The following is a 21632-nucleotide window of genomic DNA, read 5'->3' on the forward strand; positions in this document are numbered from 1 at the left end:
TTCGAGATATGCTAGTATAAAATTTTATTACAGCATTCTGTGAGTATATTTTGCAACATTAAAGTATTTTACTTGAATTGTACGTACGTGTAATAACAAATTAACAAACAATATTCAACTACTGGATGTTTTCGAATTTCAAATTTGAAAGTATGATGCGAGACATGTTAAATCTTTGAAGGTGGGTTTCATCTTTTTAAATCGAATATTCGCAGATATAAAAAAAGAACAAATATGGTAGCTGATTTTCTCCAAAAAGATCTTATGAAAAAAAATATTATTACAAATTTTAGATTTGCTTTTACATGGGGAATCATCTCCTTTGCGTTCGTATCACCGTTGCTGCCGCACCCCGAATATTTCCTCAACGTCAAATAAACCGCAATAATTCATGGTAATAGCCTAATTATTGTTCCATGCGGTTATTCGTGGCTCAATAACGCAGATTTGTAAATACAAACGGTGTTATCGAATTCCTGTTACTTTTCTAACAGTGAAATGCACGCGGAGGAAGGTAATTAAATCATTGCGGCGATATCACGCGTTAGATGACTCGGTAGCGGCAACAAAAGAAGAAGAAGAAATCTTAACGCGGTACGAAGGAGGATAAGGGAGGGCGGCGGATACGTATTTCAGTCATCCGGCCAACTTTTGCAAGTTTAATGCCCGAGCGCTCGAGTAATTTAACACGACGAAATTAACTTTTCAGTTTTACCAAAGTTTCCTGGCAACTTAACCACGTCCCCGCGTCCCTTCCCACCCAATCGCGCGTTCCCGCTTCTTCTGGCTTCTTCGTCGCCACTCCACCCCCTCCCCCGACCACCCCCAACGAACACGAACACCCAAGAACCAACTTTTAAAGCGCTCACCGTGGTAACAACTGCGTGGCTTAGCGCAAGCTCTACTCAACTATAATTCCACCCTTAAGACCCGAAGTTTACGACGTAAACTTCCTAGCTGGCGATGTCGGGGGGCCGCGCTGATGCCGATACTTCGATTTCGGAGATCGAGAAAAACGAAGATGACCGAGGCGGATAAAACCGGAAGGGTGGACGATGATAGCGGAGATTTGTGCGCGAAAACAATTGGATCGACCACCAGGAAGAAATTCTACAGCGAACGGCAGCTACCAGCAACTACCAGTGGCGGATCTAAACTTCTACGGGCCCGAAGTTGATTGCTACAGTGTTACGAAAAATGTAATCTGATTACGGTTACAACGATTGCTTCTACAAAGTGGTAGGAACGTGAGATACCCTTTTTATTTCTTAACCTAGAGAAGAATAGTCAAAATTTAAACATTTTTATGAAGAGAATTTCGTGTGGAATAAGATACATGAGTGTAAATATTGTGGACTTTGCAAAATCTATGAATTTCTCCCTTTTTCTAAATCCGTAAATGTGGTAAGAATACAAGATACCCTTTTTATTTCTTAACCTACAGACTCTCAGAATAGTCAAAATTAAAAAATTTTCATGAATAAATTTAGAGTTTTGTGTGAAATAAGCTACATGAGTGTAAATATTGTGGACCTTGCGAAATCTATGAATTTTTCCCTTTTTTTAAATGCGTTTAAGTGGTCGGAATGTGAGATACCCTTTTTATTTCTTAACCTACAGGCTCTCAGAATGGCCAAAATTAAAAAATCTTGATGCATAAATTTCGAGCATTTTAGAAATTTAGAGAATTCGTGTGAAATAAGGTACGCGAGTATAAATATTGTGGACCTTGCGAAATCTATGAATTTCTCCCTTCTTTTAAATGCGTAAAAGCGGTAGGAATGTAATATACCCTTTTTATTTCTTAACCCAGAAACTCTCAGAATGGTAAAAATTAAAATACTTTTGATGGATAAACGAGAATTGTAGAAATTTAGAAAATTCTTGTGTAATAAGCTACGTGAGTGTAAATATTGTAAACCTTACAAAACCTAAGAACCTTTCGCATTTTTCTAAATTCTACAATCTAGAAAATGGAGTGATAATATCAAGCAGCATTACTTTTTGTAAGAAATGAGTTCTGAAACTACGTTAAAGGGTTTATAAAAAAGTTTTAATAACATACAAGTCTAAAATATGTCAATACAATTATAGTTTATGCAATTTTACAATGATCCCTTATATATATTTCTGGACCTGCATAATTGTAATTGAATTCACAGAACAATCATTGAATCCACAACCTACCCTTAGTGTCTTCAGAAAATTTAGTGTTGCAAAATAGACAGACTGCATCATTTGATTAAAATAAACTTTTTCCTCGGTAAACATCACCGATATTATTTTCCTTTGCCTTTATTACATTGTGCTCATTCATGCGAATTGGTAAATACGTTAAAGTCGATTTTATCTATTGGATATGCTTCTTCGAAACATATATAAATCTCTTTCACGTCACTCGAGACCAATCATTGCTGAATATGTACTCTGAATGTAGCCTTCATATACTAAGATAACATCTTCTTTCCCAGATGTTACTCTGCTTATTTTATCATTACGGTACAAATTTTCTACTAATGACTTTGTCTTCTCTAATGAGTACTGCTTGTTTATTTATTAATATAAACCAGTACAGTAGAATGAATGAATTCCCTTCAGTACAGTAGAATGATTTGGTTTCTAATCACTTGAAAACTATCAAACTAAAGAACTCGTTACTGTAATTTTATACTTTCTAAAAATTTATAATGAAAACAGAATCTATTCGCGCTAAAATGTCGAATATTCCCGTTGCTTAAATTAATGTAAGGTGGCCAGTAAAACTCTTTCAAATGTATGAACGACAGAAAACGAACTGTTGATTTTGTTTATAGACTTTATTCAAATAATACAGCGCGAAAGCGATGACCTAAAACGCACAGTATTTATCATAGTAATTATGATGCCAATTATAAAAACATCCGCCCTGTAAATAATCTTATTTTACGAAAGACGTTCCAAGGAATTAATGCATACTTTTCAGATTTCTACAAACGGTAAATTCAACTTGAAAATTGCAGAAGAATTGTAATTCAATACGGTTAATAATTTCGAAGCCGAACATTTATTTTTACAGCAGATTTCCACTCAAATAAGCAAACATCACAAAATTCAATATCCTGTATTTTTTTAATAAATCCGAAGCGAAGGAAATGATAACCCCCTTCCCAATTTTACATTTACTACATCGTATTCCAATTTCATTATAATCTCTGACACCAAGCCAAAAGAATGATCGATTTGCTGCACAATGAACCATTGTGAAATTACAATGGCAGTGACGATGATGAAAAACAAAATCATACATATTTGGATTAATATAAGGGTCAAAAAATGAGCAAAATATTTAAATTAAATTAAAGTATATTGCATTGATTTGCTGTCGTACGCAATCAAAAATTGAAAAATAATTTGAATTTATACGAAAGCTTTCTTATTTTAATTTTTATATTTCATTTTGTTAATATTTATTTGCTATTTTTGTACATATACATGGTACAAAAGCCAATCTATCTAAAACATTTCTAATCAAATTTTAATAAGTTGTAGTCGTTAACAAACCTTTGGAATAATATGATTCGATAATTATCGATGATGCTATAACAAATATTTACACACAATATCGATTATGCAATTAACACGATCAGTGTTGGTAAATGTTATCTAGTTGGGAAACAAAATCACAGATTAAAAGGTATCGTCTTGATTCATTTGGTGTTTGTTGAAAATCGTTTCCTGTCTCTTGTTGATGTAACGATATTTTCTATAGATAGTAATTGACTTAATTGTAATATTCGATGGACTGAATTGCGACTGATTCCGCAATCTCTGGCTATTTGACGACTGACCTCTATATTTGCAGTAACTGCAGCCAATACATTAATTGCATTAGTATCAGTTGTTACAAACTTCCCTCTGTTTGTTCAAAAACGACATTCTAAAGGTAAAAACACACACAGAAATTTTTCAATCCTTAAATAACTGCACGAGATCCACCCATTCATATTATTTTATTAACTAAATCGAATTAATACTTGTTACTTTAGGTGATCCTTTCTTTTAATCTACTCGAACTTAAATTTATTCCTTTGAGTATAAAGAATACTCTTTGCATACCTTAAGTTATTCACAGTTCAATAAATGCAATTTAGTTTAGGAAATTACAATACACATAAGAGAATTTTGCTAATTAAAATGATATTTATTGCCAAAGTCTATAGATAGTAATTTGTAAACACTTAAAAAATGTTTCTCTCTATAGCAAAACTTCATCACTCTTGATTTTCATTTTATTTTGGCTTGTTAAATCATTACCCAAAATGGATTATCCAGTCATTTTTAAGTTCAATTAAATTGAAACGTACGAATTAATATGTAAATAAAAGCTGGACATCGTTTGTCTTTGAAATAAAAACCAAAATTAATATGCTCCCGATTACAATAAATCGCAAGTTACGATATTTCTTCCTATTCGATTAGAAAAGAATCGATCGGCAGAGTGCAAATATTTTTGTCCACTTTTGCGTGTCTATTATACTCGCACGATTGGCTATCTGTTACTTCCCATTCATCTGTCCCAGCATCCGCAACTTCTCAACGATTTCGTGCCTTTTCCCCAGGAGTCAGCACGAAAACCATCGAACGGATGCCGCTGCTTGAAATATCGTATCCATCGCTCATTCTAAAATGTCAGACCTTCCGGTAAACAAAGCTTTTAATGACTGAGTGCACACCTACGTTTCTCATCGCCACGTTCGCGAAAACATGCTAAAAATCGAACGAACGAACGTGAGTATTTTTCTACTATCATCTTGTACGCATCGTTCGAGTTATTCTCATGCAAAGTAAATGATACAGGGATTACAACTTACAGGAGAACGCGTTACACGGTAAGAATAAAATTTGCACGACCGAGAGAAGTTTAAAAGTCGGCTAAAACTTGCGGTTAGTTTCACTTGAGAATACATCGAGTGAACGATATGATTTCAACTTTCATCACTATTATTCATTCGCCGAGTCTTTGGCAACCGTGCCCCCCGATAGAAGAGTTTGGAGGAACTCAAGGGTTCAAATACATTCTATGTATAAAGTTTGACACAGGTCAGCAATTTCTTATCCAATTTTTATTTAGTATCGAAGTTACGGTAAAGTTATTCGCTACGAAGTTACAAATGGTATAAAATTACGTTTGAGAAACTTCCACTTCGTTCTCCCTAAGAGATTTACATTTTTATAACTACGTAGGTAACGTTTATTTTAAATGCGAATTTTGTTTAGGCGCAATTCAATTTCGACGTTGTTTCGAGTTTTCGTTGTGATTCGAATACTTGACAAAAATAGTGTTCGATTGTGATATTAATAAATTTCAGCATTTTCATCGGAGATACAATTTTACGCGATACGTTTAAAAAGTGTACGAAACGCGATAGATGCATCGATTGCTTCGATGCTTTAATTTATTTTTTAATTTGTAAACTTAATTTGTATTAAACGTTTAAAAAGGAAATAATAATGAATCGCGTTTCAAGTGCTGCGTGGTATGTTGCATGCGATGTTTGTTGTAGAAATATGTATACAGAAATTTAAGGTGCGCTTTGCTTGTTGCTAAATAACAAAGGGTAAACAGCGGAGGCAAGGAAATTACAACATTACAAACCGTATGTTGTAGTCTATTCAGAAGAGAAAGAAAGAGTATCTAACACCAGACAGATATTGTGTTCAGAGTAGTCTCTGCTGAATATAATGCAATCCTTTTAATTTAAAAAAAAAAAAAGAGAAAACAGTAAAACAATAAATGTTATTATACTAAAATAAGTAACACTGGATGTAGTCGTAACACGCCACTTATTATTTTTGTTTAATGTTTCCGACCACGCATTCGTGGTATCAAAATAGGGTAATTTAAGTTAATAAATAAAATTGTAAGATATTATGCAACGTTTATTAGACTATTCTCAATTATTTAATTTTTGTCCATTTAAGATAACATAAAAACATGTAACCACAGCATAAAATTAGAGACGGTTAATAGAGAGATTAAACTAAGCAATAAATGCAAGTATTAAATCAATGAAGTTAATGAGATATCAACGAAATAATGAAATAATGGATATCCCAAATAATAGTAATAACAATAATAATACGTATTGATTACTACATACAGATACAAGGTATTATTTACATTATTCTATTCTGTTTAAACAACGGACAGTGTGTATCTGTAACGTAAATTGTGAAATTCACAATATGTTGCTATTAAATCCAACTCGATGGGGCCCACGTGTTCCTCTAAAACTTAATGTTCAATAGTTATACATTGCGTAATTTTTATAATTTTTTTTCTTAAATTCAGATTATCCTATTTCGATAGATTTGAATATGACCATAAGCAGTTAATCGAAAACGTTAAACCAATGGTTTTCAACATTTCTGAAAAGCATCCCCCCAAAATGAGAATTTCTATTCACAAAATAAACAAGAAACAAATTATACTATATTCATTGTATTTCGCTTAAAATTAAGTTATATTTATCAATTTTACTTTAATTTTGAGATTCAAATTACACAAAAATAATTATTTAAAGAGAGTTCTTTAACAAATTAAATTTTTGCGAAATTATCGTATAGATAAATACCATACACGATATTTATTAGACTTTTTATTAAAAATAATGATTGGAAACTAACAAAAATTGTTATTCTGAAGGGAACAAATCTTAATTACTCAATTAAGAATAAGACGTACTAGATTGATTCGTCTTCACCTAATAACAAAAGACCATTGTAAAAATTGTAATAAAATACTAATACTAAAAGTATCTTTGAACAAGAAAAATTGTATTATCAAGAATTATAGTTCGAAGGAAACATTAGCACATTAGTCAATAATAACAATCGATGTAAAAAATGTAAAATCCAAATATTATTGGGATTACTTGTCTATTAAATTTATAAAAGATTTATGTTCAATATTAGAAACGTAACTCTCAGAGGTCACTAATGGTTTTTAAGCTGATGCGACTTTAAATAAATTAATCAAAAACAAGAGAAAAAGAAGAAGAAAAATATATTTATGAAATATTTTTCAAGAAAGATTTTGAAATGGAAGTATTTACTAAAAGGGATAAATGAAATATTAAAATGATAGAAGAAGGATATATTCCTACAGTAGTTAAACTTTGATGATAAATGTATTAATATAGAAAGAAAAGATGTCCACATTTTTCAAAATATACTATTAAAAAATAAAAAATAGTGACTTTGTTATATAATTATGTTACAATCATATAATATTCGACAGAAAATCTGTTACTTCATATTGATATACAGGGTGTTCGGCCACCCCTGAGAAAAATTTTAATGAAAGAATATCAAATTGTTGATGGAGGCATCGTTAAAAAGTTATTAACGTTTAAAGTTCCGCCCGTAATGAATTTTTTTCTCGAAAATGCGCAAGATTTCGGGGGTATGTCTATTCACCAAAAATAATTGTAATTGACCCCCGAAACCAAAAATAATTTTTCTAGAACGATTTGAAAATTTTTAATTTTGTCGAAAAATTTCACACATTCTCGAATTTTTTCCTCGAAAATAGGTAGAATTTCGAGGGTATGCCTAATGACCAAACATGATTGTAATTGACCCCTGCAACCAAAAATAATTTTTTCAGAACGTTTTAAAATTTTTTTTTTCGTCGAAAAATTTCAGGGAAACATGTTAATGTATGGTCAGACATTACATTTTCGATAAGGAATTTTTTTCTCGAAAGTGGGTAAGATTTCGGGAGTATGTCTATTCACCAAAATTGATTATAATTGACCCCCGCAACCGAAAATAATTTTTCCAGAACGATTTGAAACTTTTCAATTTCGCCAAAAAATTTAGGCACCTACCCCCTGTCGATTTTTCTTAAAAATTCCTTTTTCATTTTTAGTAATTTTGTTTGTCGCTCTACAGAAAAGTTGTGTAATACTTTTTTGTAGGTACCCATGGGCTCTACTTCAGAAAAAAGTTTCATTGAAATATATTCTCAATTGTAGGAGTTATAGTCATTTGAAAATTGGACCATTTTTATGGGGTTTTTCTCATTTTGCGAGGTCAAGGACCAACTTTTCGAATATTTTTATAATTTCTACATATTCTACACCAAAATACGCGACGTTTGGCTTTTTGAACATTAACATCGTCCAATCCGTTCAGAAGTTATGACGTTTTAAAGATTCGCATGAAAATTCGGGCAGACATTTCTGGCCAGAAATTAGAATTTCGGTAAGGAATTTTTTTCTCGAAAATGGTTAGGATTTCGAGGGTATGTCTATTGACCAAAAATGATTATAATTGGTCCCTGCAATAAAAAATAATTTTTTTAGAACGATTTGGAATTTTTGAATTTAATTGTTAATAATTTTTTAATGAAGCCTCCATCAACAAATTGGTATTCTCGATTTTCGTCTTATTTTGGCCTCTAGAATCCCTCATTAAAATTCTTCCCAGGGGTGGCCGAACACCCTGTATAGTGATGTTTTGATACGATTTATGTCACAACCTATAATAATTATTAAATTTATAATTTATAGAAACCAAATCATTTTATACCTATCCATACTCAATTTACACTATTTGTATATTCGTTACCTAGTTTTTAATATTGTTATCCTGAAGGTCGAAACATCGAATAAAAAATAAATATTCATACAATGAAACTACACTGTGACACTAAAAAGAAACATAATATATTCCTAACCCCTCTATTATTATCACATACAGTTACACAAAACAATGGAGTGCAATATTAATTATAAATACAAAAATATAATTGCCACGTTGTCAAAATATTCCACGATTCCAGGGCTATACAAAATTAAGAAATAATTATCGTTAAATAAAACGTTCCAAACCACAGTGTGTCGCCGCGAAAAGCCATTGAAAGAAGCTCGTATTTTGTTCCCTGAAATTTCTCCGTGAACATGTAAAACATGTTACACGATTATTCACGTTAAGAGCAAACTTCACGCGTCCCGTGCGAAAAAAAAAGATTTAGGAAGAGCATTGTTCGCGCGCGATAGGAGTGCTATTCAGCCAGTTTCTCGAGAGGCGATGATAGATGTGCCTTAGCAGATTTAGACTCACTTAATGAGTACCTTTTCTGCGACACGGTCTATTATCAGTCGCGAGCGCATGGCACGTTTACCCTTTTCGAATATCGGATAAAGGGTGTGTGCACCGCGTGTAAAAAGAAAAGAAAAAAAGAAGAATACAAAAGCAACGGCTGCTCCTTGAGCAATACTCGCGCATACAGGGTGAAGAAGCAACAGCCACGAAACACCGGATTAACTTCTAGCTGCGTTCTTGCGAGGCGCAGCGGGAAAACAACAGGACGCGTCCAGGATTACGACGACGTCGTTGACGACGACGTCAACCTCGACGATGAGACGCACGCGCGTGGAATTTGAGTTGAAAGGCCTTGGGCCACGCTTCGGGGGATTCCAAAAGCCCCCGGCCAACAGCCACTTGGCGGAATTCGAAGCACAATGCCAACAACGCGGAATTACACCGCGGAACCGTAATGATAGCTGCTTAATTAGTGCCTCTCTACTTTTTCATGCATCGGACTTGCACTCCAGGTGCTACTAAACGGGGACAGGATTATCATACAACGTATTAATGTTGGAGAAAATTCTGTCGCCCATTGTGCGACGCGATCCGTGCCCTCGTGAAAATAATACGGGTGTTCGTATAATCGCGCGTCAGGTCGGACGCGAAAGTGTCACGATGTTAATAAATTATTCTTTAATGCGCATAAAGCGCGCGAAAAGATTGAAAGAACTTCTTATCCGAAAGTCTCCTTTCATCGCGGCCGTGGGCCACGAGGAACCTTAGCGTCAAACGTTTGAGATGATATTTATTTTTTTTTCTACCGAATGTTTTGCGTGGATTTATAGTATAAAAAGAAAGGACAGCGAATACGCGGGTATGGCTTCTCCAATTACGTTCAATTCAAAAACACGGCGTTTTATGCGCGGCAGCTGGTATATGGGCGCTTTTTTCAGAAAAACTGCTGAGCGTAATTTGCGCCAGTTTTTCTCTCCAAAATCACTTTGGGTCTCGTGTACGAGGAATGCTTTGTATTCTTCCGGTATGACATAGATTTTAACAATTACCCGGGCCGGTACGATATTTCACGTAGTTCCGAGAACACGACGTCAAGTTTCATACGGCAGAGATTTCGTGCTTGGTCTCGATTTTTTTTGTCGAAATTGTTGGTACAACAACCCGGCGCCCGTTGCACCCTAGCGCTGGCTCGACAGAAGATTAATCCAGGTATACGTTAATCGATCTATATAGAAATTAAAACGGGCGAATTATAAACCGCAACAAGATAGTAACCGAATGGAAAATGCAAACCGAATATTGTACGCGCATCGACGATTCAGCATTATTATCAAAGCATCATAATATTAATCCGCGCCGAATCTACAATTCCAAATATAATTCAATATAAGTTGCAAAATTAATTATACCGCATTGACGTCGAATCCCATCATCGTTCCTGACTAAAATCATGGCGCAAACGTTTACGATAGATACAACGTTATTTCGTTTTCACGCGTTAAGAAACACCACGACCAACGAAACACGAAAGTCCCCCTCCCCCCGTACAAATACAAACGCGCATACCTCGCATCTTACATTCACGTACGATACAACAGCCAAGAAACAATTGCTCCGCGTGCAAGCACGAAGTTTCTCAGTTCTCGATCAAATCCCCGCAACTACAGGAGCGCAAAACTTTTCGACGCTCATGAAACTTTCGAACGTCCGACCAGGCGTGTATTGGTAAGTTCATAGTAGAAGGGGTGAGCTCACAGAGGATTAATCTCACATTGAGTCTGCGCGCTCGGAATCCCGATAATCAAAAGCGTTGATACTCTCACAACAAGCAACGTTATATAGTGTCTGGTAAATGATCAGCTGACCTATTCCGTCCCCAGAGACGTGGAAAAACACGAGCATCGCTGGGACACTCGCGTCGAATGACGCAGATTGAAGAATAACATCGCTGTTCCTAACTACCGTTTCGAATCCAATCTCCAGTTATAGATCACGGGGACGAGCCGATAAACGATCGTTAAATCGTTTAACCAACGACTAGAAAAACCGCGTTTCGCTTCTACCGGCGATCAGTTTGAAATGGTTTCGTTAATAATTCGTCGATCGGGTAATGTTTTTTTTAAGAGAGAAGAAACATTTTTCAAACCACCACCTTTGGTTCAAATATACATACGTACTTGATTTATATGTTGTAATATATGTTTGTCACGATCATCCAGTAATCCTGTCCAGTCTAAAACACTTCTCGTACATCGTGTCGGCTGGCGTCGCACACCGCGGATAAAACGGAATCACGAGCACCGACGTAAACAACTAGTTTGAAACGTCATCGTTGCGTAAATTTGATCGTCCTCGTCGCGCGCTCGTTTCCCCTGTCCCGTTGCACGCGTTGTTTAAATGGTACGCGTGGTCGTGGTTGAAAAGAGAGAAAAAAAAAAGAAATCGTCAATGAGTTATCGCGTGGCCATCGTGTCGCGGCGGTTCCTCTATCACTTTGCTCATCCCACTGTCACCGTAACACGCGACACGTTTATCGCTGGCACGCGTCCGGCGTTACCGACAGAGCAAACTCGTTACTAGGTTAGAATTCGCTGAAAAGGGATCCCGGTGAGCGCACGCTACCAGAAAGCGGTCTCGCTTTTCCCCTCCCTCGTGCGGACCGCCCTCCCTCCTCAACCCGCAACGCTCGCAGTCTCCAGGATCTCGGGAAAACTTTACTGGAAAGCGGCAGGCGGCACGAGCCGGGTGGGGGTTGACAGATACGTACACCCCATCCAGAGTTTGAGTAGGGGAAACAGTTCCCCTCTCCCGACCTTCTTTGTCTCTGTGTGTAAGCATGAACGCGGTAAATAAAAAAGTTTCAAGTCACTCGCGAATCCGCCGGCCAGCAATGCGCAGGAACCAAGATGGCGGATTACTTCGGAAAACTTTCTTGGAACACCTACGAATTCCCGAACGGTGGCCAACGCCGGAAGAAAACTATTTACTTACGGAAGAAGTTGGACGCGCAACAAAGAAGAATCGATGTCGAGATTGCCGGCTCGAACACGCAACAAAACGAATAGAATGATAATTGTCGATAGTTTTTAGATCGAGTTCGATCGTACAGAGGAGCATCGGAACTAGTAAACGGATAGAATATTTCCTAACGCGTGTCTTCGATGCGAAAGTTACCCGATTGTTGCGCTCGCAAGTTGGACGCCTCGCCGCGGGTCAAGATGCAGTCGCTAAAAAATCCTACTTGCGATTGTACGCGCAACTTTGCCATTAGGCCCGTGGCTGCACGTACGCTCCGCGGCACAAGTACTCGGAAAAACTTTCCGTACGTGGAAGTTACGCGAACGTGAGTAACACGTGGCGAGAGGATAGAGAAAAGCGCGGCATCGCTCGAGTATCCGGGGTACAGAGGGATTGCGGGCAACCGATCGACGCACGGTAGCGTTTTCGGGAACTCGGGTAACCTCGGGTAGCTGAAACTTGGAAAGTGCATACTAGGACGCGTGCGATGATTTCCTTCTCATCGTCGGAAGCTGTCTACTTGCGGAGGTAGCCGTACCTGGTTGCCTGCCGCCTGGCCTCGTGGGAGTCAGCTAAGGGAAATCAATATCTCACTAGGGGTAGAGAATACGAGAAAGAGAGAGACGACGAACCTAGCGAGGGTACGAGTCGACGAAGGAAAAGCAGGAGAAAGAGAAGGCAGAGAAGACGTAGGAGGTGGTGGACGTAGGAGGGCAGGAATCGGGAAGGAGAAAACGTGGGAGAGAAAGACAGCAGTCTGCGCTCGTCGACCTCGCACGCTTGCGGTCCTCCGCGGACCGTAGTGCCACGCGTGAACTCGAGTACCGCGGTAGCACGCGTACTCGTGCAAGAATAATCCCCCACTACTGCGTCTATTACGGTCGTTATTACCGGCCGCGCGCTCGGTCGGTCACACACGCCGCCAACGGGCCGGTCGTTCTGTCGGTAGCGCGTGCCTCGTGTGTTCATTCTTTCGCGCTGCAAACAACCACCGTCGTCACACACCGCGCACGCTACCTGGACAAACACGTTACCTCGCGTGTGCAACCGTAACGGCGTAACGCAGCCAGCTCGTTCCAATTCTGTCGGCCGCTTAGCGGGAACTGGAGACGAAAACCTTGCCCGCACCGCGTTGCCGTCCTCCGGACTCGCTCCAAACTCACTCTCATTCTCTATCCCCTTTGCTACCCCTTCCGCAGACCGTTCTGTTCTCTTTCTGCGTTCGACCCATCTCGCTCGCGCCGCGTTCTCACACTCCGCGCTCTTCTCAACGAAACTTTCCCGGCGTCGGGACACGCTGCCACCACCACCACCACCGATGGTACCGGTACCCCAACACCATCGTCCCACCACCACCACACCGTCATCCGTCGCGCCGTTACCTTCGTCTTTTCTACGTTTACCAACACTGCCAACGAGATTCCCTACACATCCGCGACGGTTTCTCCGCCACCAAATCTATCCCTCCTTTCATTCCAATTCTCCCCCCTCCTCTAACCGTTGGCCACCACCGGTGGCTCTCTTTCCTTCGCGTATCCTACGTTTCCTTCTCCTTCAAGTTTCGCCCAACTTTTCCAACCCTCCCTCCCACCAGAGCTACGGACAACGTCGACGCTCCCGCCGACGACGACATACGCTATAACCCGCGCGCTCCGATATTTTCCATCTTTATTCCCTTTCGCTTACCAACTTGCCCGCCAGCTCGCGAGCTCTTTCCCCGTCCGGGGAATGCGCGTTAAAGGCTAAATCGCTATCGCGCGAGCATTCGCTGACGCTACGACGAACAGTGAACCAGGAATTCATTCGTAGCGTGACGTTAATCGACTGATTTCAGTGAGGGCTGCGCGTTCGAAAATGTTAAACAAGTCGTTTCTCTGTAATACCTAAACCGTTTACGTCTGTTTTTCTTTTACTTGACACGTTGATTGCTCGCCAAATCCGTGACGATTGGAAGCTACTTGACCTAAAAGTCATAGTATTTTTTTAATTCATAAATCTTTAATAATAAGTGAGTAGCAATACGTGAGTGACGCGGCGGTCAACGTGTTAAGCTTTGAAAAAGTTTCATACTCGTTCTGAAAGATTGGAGTTTTGAAAATGTTTTCCTAAAATTTTACTCGATTCGAACTGGAATTCACGAAGCGATAACTGGTTTCGCGGAGCATATCCTGTTGGTAAGTGACTAACAGTGAGACTTTAAACGCATTTTTTTCGAAACCATGCTTTTTTTAACCTAACACAGTGAATGTTTCCTGAAGAATACGACCCGTCGACTTCAAATTTTAACAGACTGTTTATAATATAAATATCCGCGTTTTTATTTGGTCAAATTTATTCAGAGATGAACACATAAAAGTGGTTAGCAGTATTATCTCAAATTCTTGAAATATTGCCCACTAAGAAAAATGTAACTAAAAAAAACTTGACATGGCATGAATATCTCAAATGAAAGTCGCATGATTAAAATACCCCCATTTTTTCCATTAGAAATAAATATAGACATTTATAAAAATTGACGAATACTTTCTACATAATACAAAAATCATTCTAACTGATGGTATAAATTTCCTCTAAAAAATTCATAAATATATAACTTATGTGAAAGTTTTATATTTTTATTGAAAAGACCATCGATCATATCCAAATATACTTTTCTAGAATATAAAATAAAATTCTTAAAATACAAAGAAAATATTTTTCAAATTTTGTTTACTGTTTATTGAGTAGTGTGTAGTCGTGTTTGTCGCAAAAGCGAAAAATAGAATGTTTGTTCATAACTAAATAATTTACCCTGAAATTACACGTATTAAAAAAAATATAAAGTATCGAACAATTCCTTCTGTTTGAAAAAATGAATTTTTTTTCAATGCAAAAATTGATTCTGTATTGTCTGAACAAAATTTATAAAGCGTTGAATGGGCTTTGTGCAAAGTTGATCGATCCATTAGTTTTTGAGTTATATTGCATAACAAATTTGAAAAATACGAATCCGAGAAAAACGTGTACGAAGTTTTTTAATGCAAATTACGAACAAGGGAAAACAACGTGTGGAATAATATAATTATAAAACCTATAATTATAGGAACAGATTACCATAAGTGAAATAAATATATTGATTAATATATTAGTATGACGGTATATAGATATCGAATATAAATAAAAAAATTAAGTTTAGCTGATAGTAAAGACAATCCAACAAAAACATTTATTCTTTCCACGGTGTTTATACTTTTTAGTATCAGACACTCAAGATCTTAAAAACCAACAATTAAAACTGTAGTAATTGTACAAAAATAAATATTTTATTAAGTAATATAGAAAAGTATAAAAGAAAAATAAAGAGAAACGAAACTTTCAATTTTCTTCTTAAAATAAGTATTAATGTAAGATACAAAAAGAAAAGGTCCGCACGTTTAAAAGTCAGATCTATTTTTAAACTAAACTGCAGTAAAGAAGATTACATATTAAAAGAAAGTTTAAAACGTGAATGAAAGTAAAGAGGCAAGACTGCACCTGCGTTAATTGGACACTTTGGCTTTCTTAAATTACATTCAACACATTATCTTATCTAAGAACGAAGGAAAAACCCTATCATGCAGTTTTTACAGGTAGGTATTAGATAGAAATATTAAAAAAAGTACTTACTGAACATTTCTACGAGCAATTTTCATTGAAATCAGTCGATTATTTTAGTTGTGCTACGAATAAAATCTAGTTTACTATGCAACGTTTACTTTGGCAAAAATCTGGCTATTATTTAAATAAATTCTTATTGAAACAAAATTTTATTTAAATAAATTCGTCAAAGTAAAAGATAAGCTAAATATTAAACATGAATAACAAACAGGGATTTAATTTATAGAATAAACTTATTTCAATAAATGTTTATTCGAATAAACGTTCTTTATGATTAATAATAAATTTGGAATTCTTCATAAAAGGTATTTTAACGATTTTATAGTAATTGATAGCTTCAATCGAAGTTTATTTTACTAGAGACTAACAATTATTAAAAGCAACAACATCGATTTTAACAATTTGAATATTTAATCTGCTAAAATATTAATTAACAAGTTATTGAAATTGTCCCGATTATCGAGTGCAAATTGTTGCAAAATTGTAATGAACTATCCATAAATGAACACCGTTTGTCAACAACAGCGCTTATCAATCACATTTATTTACATTTCAAAAAAGAAATAAAACGATAGCCCAATCTGATTCAATAAATCCGGTTCCAAGAACGCTACAGATTTATTAACGAATAAGGAATAAATTTTCGTTCAATAAAATCGTCTTTCCATTTTCGTGAATGGTTCCAGAGATATTATTCATTATTCATTATTCTTTATTAAGAATAAAATTTAGCCAACCCCGCTCCAATCGAAGCATAAATGGGCCAAAGTTCGGGAACTGACGAAACGGCCGTGTCGAGCATCGATTCGAGATTTCACAGGCAATCCGGTCTAATTTTTCTTTGTACTTCCGCCGCGATGTTTCAGGGACCTTATCGTAATTTCTTAAATCGAGAACCCTCAGGAAACATCGCAAGGACACCACGGTCGATGTAACTTTGCCTCGTCCGTGACGCTGCTGCGCGTCTGGCACTCGTAAAGCGTGAAATATAGATTTTACTTTCAGGCAGTAGGTCGAGACGCGTCAAATCAGATGCTAGCGGAGCTATGACAGTGATTTATCAGACACAAGTTCAGCGGTAAGGTGTTTGATGAGCGTGAATTTTGCGCACATGTTACGAATTAAATGCGCTCAAGCCTGGATTAACAGAGAGTGCTCGTTATTGACGTTAACACGGTTTGCTGGAATACGATACGCTCTATATAACAGAATCATATTACGTACATTGGATAGTAAATATACTGACTATTCCAAGTCGGAAAAACGAAACTCGATCCGCGGCCTTGCACGATGCGAAAGAGTTCGACGTCAAATCCTTAAATGAGTTTTGAGTTAATTTCGTACTGCGAGGGAAAAGCACCACAAATGTTAAACGAAAATTTTCATAAAAGAGAATCAAATTTCTTTTCGTACATTTATATTTTAACGTTTTAAATACGGCGGAGAAGATTTTTGGAAATTATAAATTAATTTCTGTGTTACACAACAGTCTTTAACCCCATGAAAAACAAATCTACAAAGTAAAACAAAATGAGATAGTATACGTTTCAAAATATACTTGTAATTAGACGTTAAGGGGTTAACGTGGTTCGACACTAGAAAAAATAAGAAACATTCGTGAACGAGGAAAATATATTTACTAGAAATTTTCATAGCATTTGGATAGTTTGTTAGATGATATTGGGTGCTTTTACGTATAGTTAACTGCTCGGAAGATTGCGAGGAACACTGACACCTTCCGCGGCAAAAGACTTTTACGTGGAAATCATAATGCGGCAAACCTCGTAAGCTCAACCAACTGCGTCGAACGAGAAAACGTCTATTGTAGTGCATGCCTTAAGCAGCGGCACGCTTCGACGTGGGTGGAAGACAGCAGAGAACGGGTATGCGCGTGGCCGGACGTCGTGACGCCTGCGTCAATCTGCGATTCATTGCCCTGGCAACGGCAACGCTTACCGTCGTGCCTTTTTCTCTTTCCCGCTAAGCTCAATCGTCGTTTCACTTATCTCTTTCGACATACGGATATTCCCATTTTCCGCTCCTCGTGATTTCTCTCTCTTTCCATCCCATCTCGCGTTCACCCTCTTCTCGCTCCTCCTTATCCTCGCATCACGAGAACAAACCATCGAGGTTTACGTTCCACGACGTAACAAGTGGATATTGTCATTTCCTATACGATCATTTCTCTTCTTTGGATATCTCTTGCCGTTTTCATTGATTCTCTTCAAACTTAAGAGGACAATCCGCCATTTTGAGCCGAAAATTCAGCGGTTTTTGTAATTATCCCCGATAGAATAACTGGATCAGAAAATTCCTGAATGAAATGTGTACTATTTTTCCGGAAACAATTTCTTCTTACTAGTCTTCTTAATTCGAAACACGATGAGACTTTGCCTCCATTGTGTGCATAGTTTCATTAAATCGATTTTATTCTTTTCATTTTATTTTTCCATTCATTATTTTATTTATATGTTCTGGTATAATTATTGGATTTGCTATAATATAATTATCTGTATCACTTAAATAATATGGAATTTGTATTAATAATTTATTTTTCATCAATTTCTAAAATTTGTGTAATTTGTTCTTCCTAAATAAAAATATTTTAAATAAAAAATTACTTTGGAATAAATCGATGAAAATGAATAAAATTATTAATATATTAATATCGTTGCGATTTTCAAAATTGTTCCACATATGGTTGGTTAACGAAAAGAAACAAATAATAAAATTAAGAAGACAACTAAAATAAAATAGTAATTTTTAAATAAAAAATTGATCATTACTTATTTACATTTTCCTGATGTATGAAGTCTTGGAAATATTTCGTGCATGTATAGTTTAAATAATATGACGTACAGTCGTGTCAAAGGCGTTGTATTTAAATGGTTTCGAAGTTTATTTGCCCCCTTTAGAAAGGAAATTACGATTTAAAAGTCTGAATTATAAACAAATATGTGCCGCAGTGGCAGGAACAACTGTACAAAAAGTTTTCTTAATTAATTAAAAGTTGTCTTATGGCCGTCGTACTGACATTACAGTTAACAATAACGCTTTTACACTATTCATAACACAACTTTTAATTAATTCCGTGAACTTTTTGTACAGTTCTACCATTGGAGATTTTTGAATTATAATTTCCTTGCTGAAAACCAATAAACCTGCTTGAAAACGTTTAAATACAATATACTTTAAACGCCTATGACCATATCGTATATTATTTAACCCTAACCTTATCGAGATGCGACTTTGAATTATACATATACCAAGTTTGGGTAACTGTAGGGTGTGTAAATTTATCTATCAATAACATTTGATGTATTTTATAATTTAATAACACGTTCAAATATTATTGTGTATACACAATAATTCAAACTTGAACCAACCAAACCAAACAAAAAATCACACTAAATTGTACAAACACGAATTATCTGAACTACTTTTCCTTTTTTTCAAACCAAACGTTTTTAAAATACATTTTCGAAATTACATAATTTGAAAAAATCCAAAACAATAATAGTTTCATTTATCTAAAATTACCAAACTGCCCCCTTAATTTGTAACATTCTTCTTCTTTTCATTCATAAATGAGAAGAATGGCTAGAAATCGTGCTCGTTAATTCCGTAAAATTTTCGTTCGATAATTAATTTATTACGCTCGAGGCGCGTTAAAGAATGTAATCGCGTTGTTAAGAGGTAAACTGCGTCGTAGCTTCGTTCGTAAGAAACGTGAAATAAGAACCTATTTCTCTCTCCGGTACACAAAAGAAACAGAAAAATGCTCTCATTTTTCATGCTCTTAAAAGAAAGTACATATTTCCTCCCTTTGATAAATTCGCTGACAATGTCATGAGTTATTTCTAAAGGAATATCATTCAAATTCAGTATCTTTATGCTTGTCGACGTGATACTTGCGAAGAAATTATTCGCGAGCGACGCGTTTAAGCCGTGCAAATTACTATCGGACGAGCGGCTCCAAAAAATTGTCCACAGAATAAGGATAAAACGATAATCGTTTTCGTTATTAAACGACGCGAATAAAATCTACTAAACTATGACTTACAAAGAGCTCGAGTATTTCATGGCGGACCCCTACGATGCTTGGTAAGTGACGCGTGACCGAAAGGAAAAGAGGAGTTTCCCAAGTCTGCCTAGCCCCGAAAACCCCAACCGTGTTCGGTGTTTTATCGACGAAAAAACGAGACTCAGAAAAACACATAACTCGCGCTTTATAGTATACCAAACGTTCGTGCAACCAAAGAGATCTCTCGGTTACTACAATATCTACGAAGACATTACGAGGAATCAAGCATAACGTGTACAATTTTTCAAAAGGTTCGCGACTACCGTGACCGAGTATCCTAAATCTATATTCGAGAGACCCTGCACGGTCGTGTCGTAGGAGAATAAAAATCTTTCTGGAAAGACGCTGCGGCTCCCCTATTATACCCAGCACTCTCCACTTCCATCGATTGAATAACGAAGCCTCCCGCTCCCTTTATCGCAGATAAAGTTCTCTGTCATAATAACTTCGGCGTCTCTAAATGGTACGTATATCCGTAATAAATTGTTCTTGCAAAGTTTCTGGATAGCAAGCTATATGAATAGTCTCGTGGATTCCCCGTCCCCATTCCACCCTCCGTCGATCCGTGCGTTTCCTACAACCCACCTTCGCCCCGAACCAACCTCAACCCCTCTCTGCGAGACGTCGCTATGCTACTCTTAAAGATGCTTTTCATTGCACTCCCACACAGAGGAATCCGATCGATGACGCTGTCCCGTTCTGGCGCGAAGGAACCCGCTTCGTTCAATGTCCTCCAACAAACCGGACCTCGAATCCGACTATACGCATTTTCCATTGTGTACTTCGCGACCTTATCCCCCTCTCTTTCTCTCTTTCTTCGCGATTCCGTGAAACCTCGTCCTCGCTCCGCGTTTCCCTTTCCCACCCTTCCCGTACCGTTACTTCAAAGCGGGAACTTTAGCTACCCCAGCCAGTGGCGCGTTATCCTGCGGGCAAAAAAGTCATCTGCCTAGGGCCCCTGGATCGAACGGAGCTGCCAAAATCGATGATTCGAAAGTTGTTGGTGTTATTCGTATACAGAGAGATTGTAATAAATAGACTACGGTTTTATTCTAAGCGAAGATGGGCAACGATTGCTCAGGGAACATAGATTGTACGCTTTGTTTAACGAGAAAGTGTCTAATTTAATAACTGGTCGTAAAAATGTTTGTACGAATTCTACTTACAAAATACTACGACACTTTCGTATCAACGACTAGTACTACGCGTTCAAGAGAAGTTGGCTAGTGGGACGGTTACTTCCTTGCACTTATTTTTATAATAAATGTTATTTCTATACTGCCATATACAAGGTGTTCGACCACCCCTGGGAAAAATTTTAATGGGAGATTCTAGAGGCCAAAATGAGACGAAAATCAAGAATATCAATTTGTTGATTGAGGCTTCGTTAAAAATTTATTACAAAATTAAATTCAAAAATTTCAAATCATTCTGAAAAAATTATTTTTGGTTGCGGGGGTCAATTACAATCATTTTTTATGAATACACATACCCCCGAAATCCTACGCATTTTCGAGAAAAAAATTCATTAGCGAAAATTTCATGTCTGACCATCGTTTAGCTGTTCTACTGAAATTTCATACGTATCTTTAAAACATCATAACTTCTGAGTGAATTGGAGGATTTTAATGTTTCAAAATGCAAACGTCGCGTATTTTGGTCAAGAATATGTAAAAATTCTAAAAATAGTGGAAAAGTTGTTCCTTAACCCCGTAAAATTAGAAAACCCCCATAAAAATGGTCTAATTTTCAAACGGCCATAACTCCTACAATAGTCAATAAATCTGATTGAAATTTAATCTGG

At 36.9% G+C, this 21632-nt stretch overlaps 1 protein-coding gene across 4 annotated transcripts in view; it reads right to left on the reverse strand.

Annotated features, from left to right (window-relative positions):
• The window catches only part of LOC143340790 (uncharacterized), a 509578-nt gene extending 497748 nt beyond the window's left edge, over positions 1-11830 (reverse strand). For 2 of the 4 annotated variants that reach the window (XM_076763086.1, XM_076763085.1), the window contains exon 1: positions 11268-11828. The gene's annotated coding sequence lies outside the window, so the exon portion shown is untranslated. Of the gene's footprint in view, positions 1-11267 lie in introns of all 4 variants that reach the window. The other 2 variants (XM_076763087.1, XM_076763092.1) reach the window with 2 other exon arrangements.
• Positions 11831-21632: the final 9802 nt, after the last annotated feature.

The sequence above is a fragment of the Colletes latitarsis genome, chromosome 4, assembly GCF_051014445.1.
Source record: "Colletes latitarsis isolate SP2378_abdomen chromosome 4, iyColLati1, whole genome shotgun sequence".
Classification (NCBI taxonomy): Eukaryota; Metazoa; Arthropoda; class Insecta; order Hymenoptera; family Colletidae; genus Colletes; species Colletes latitarsis.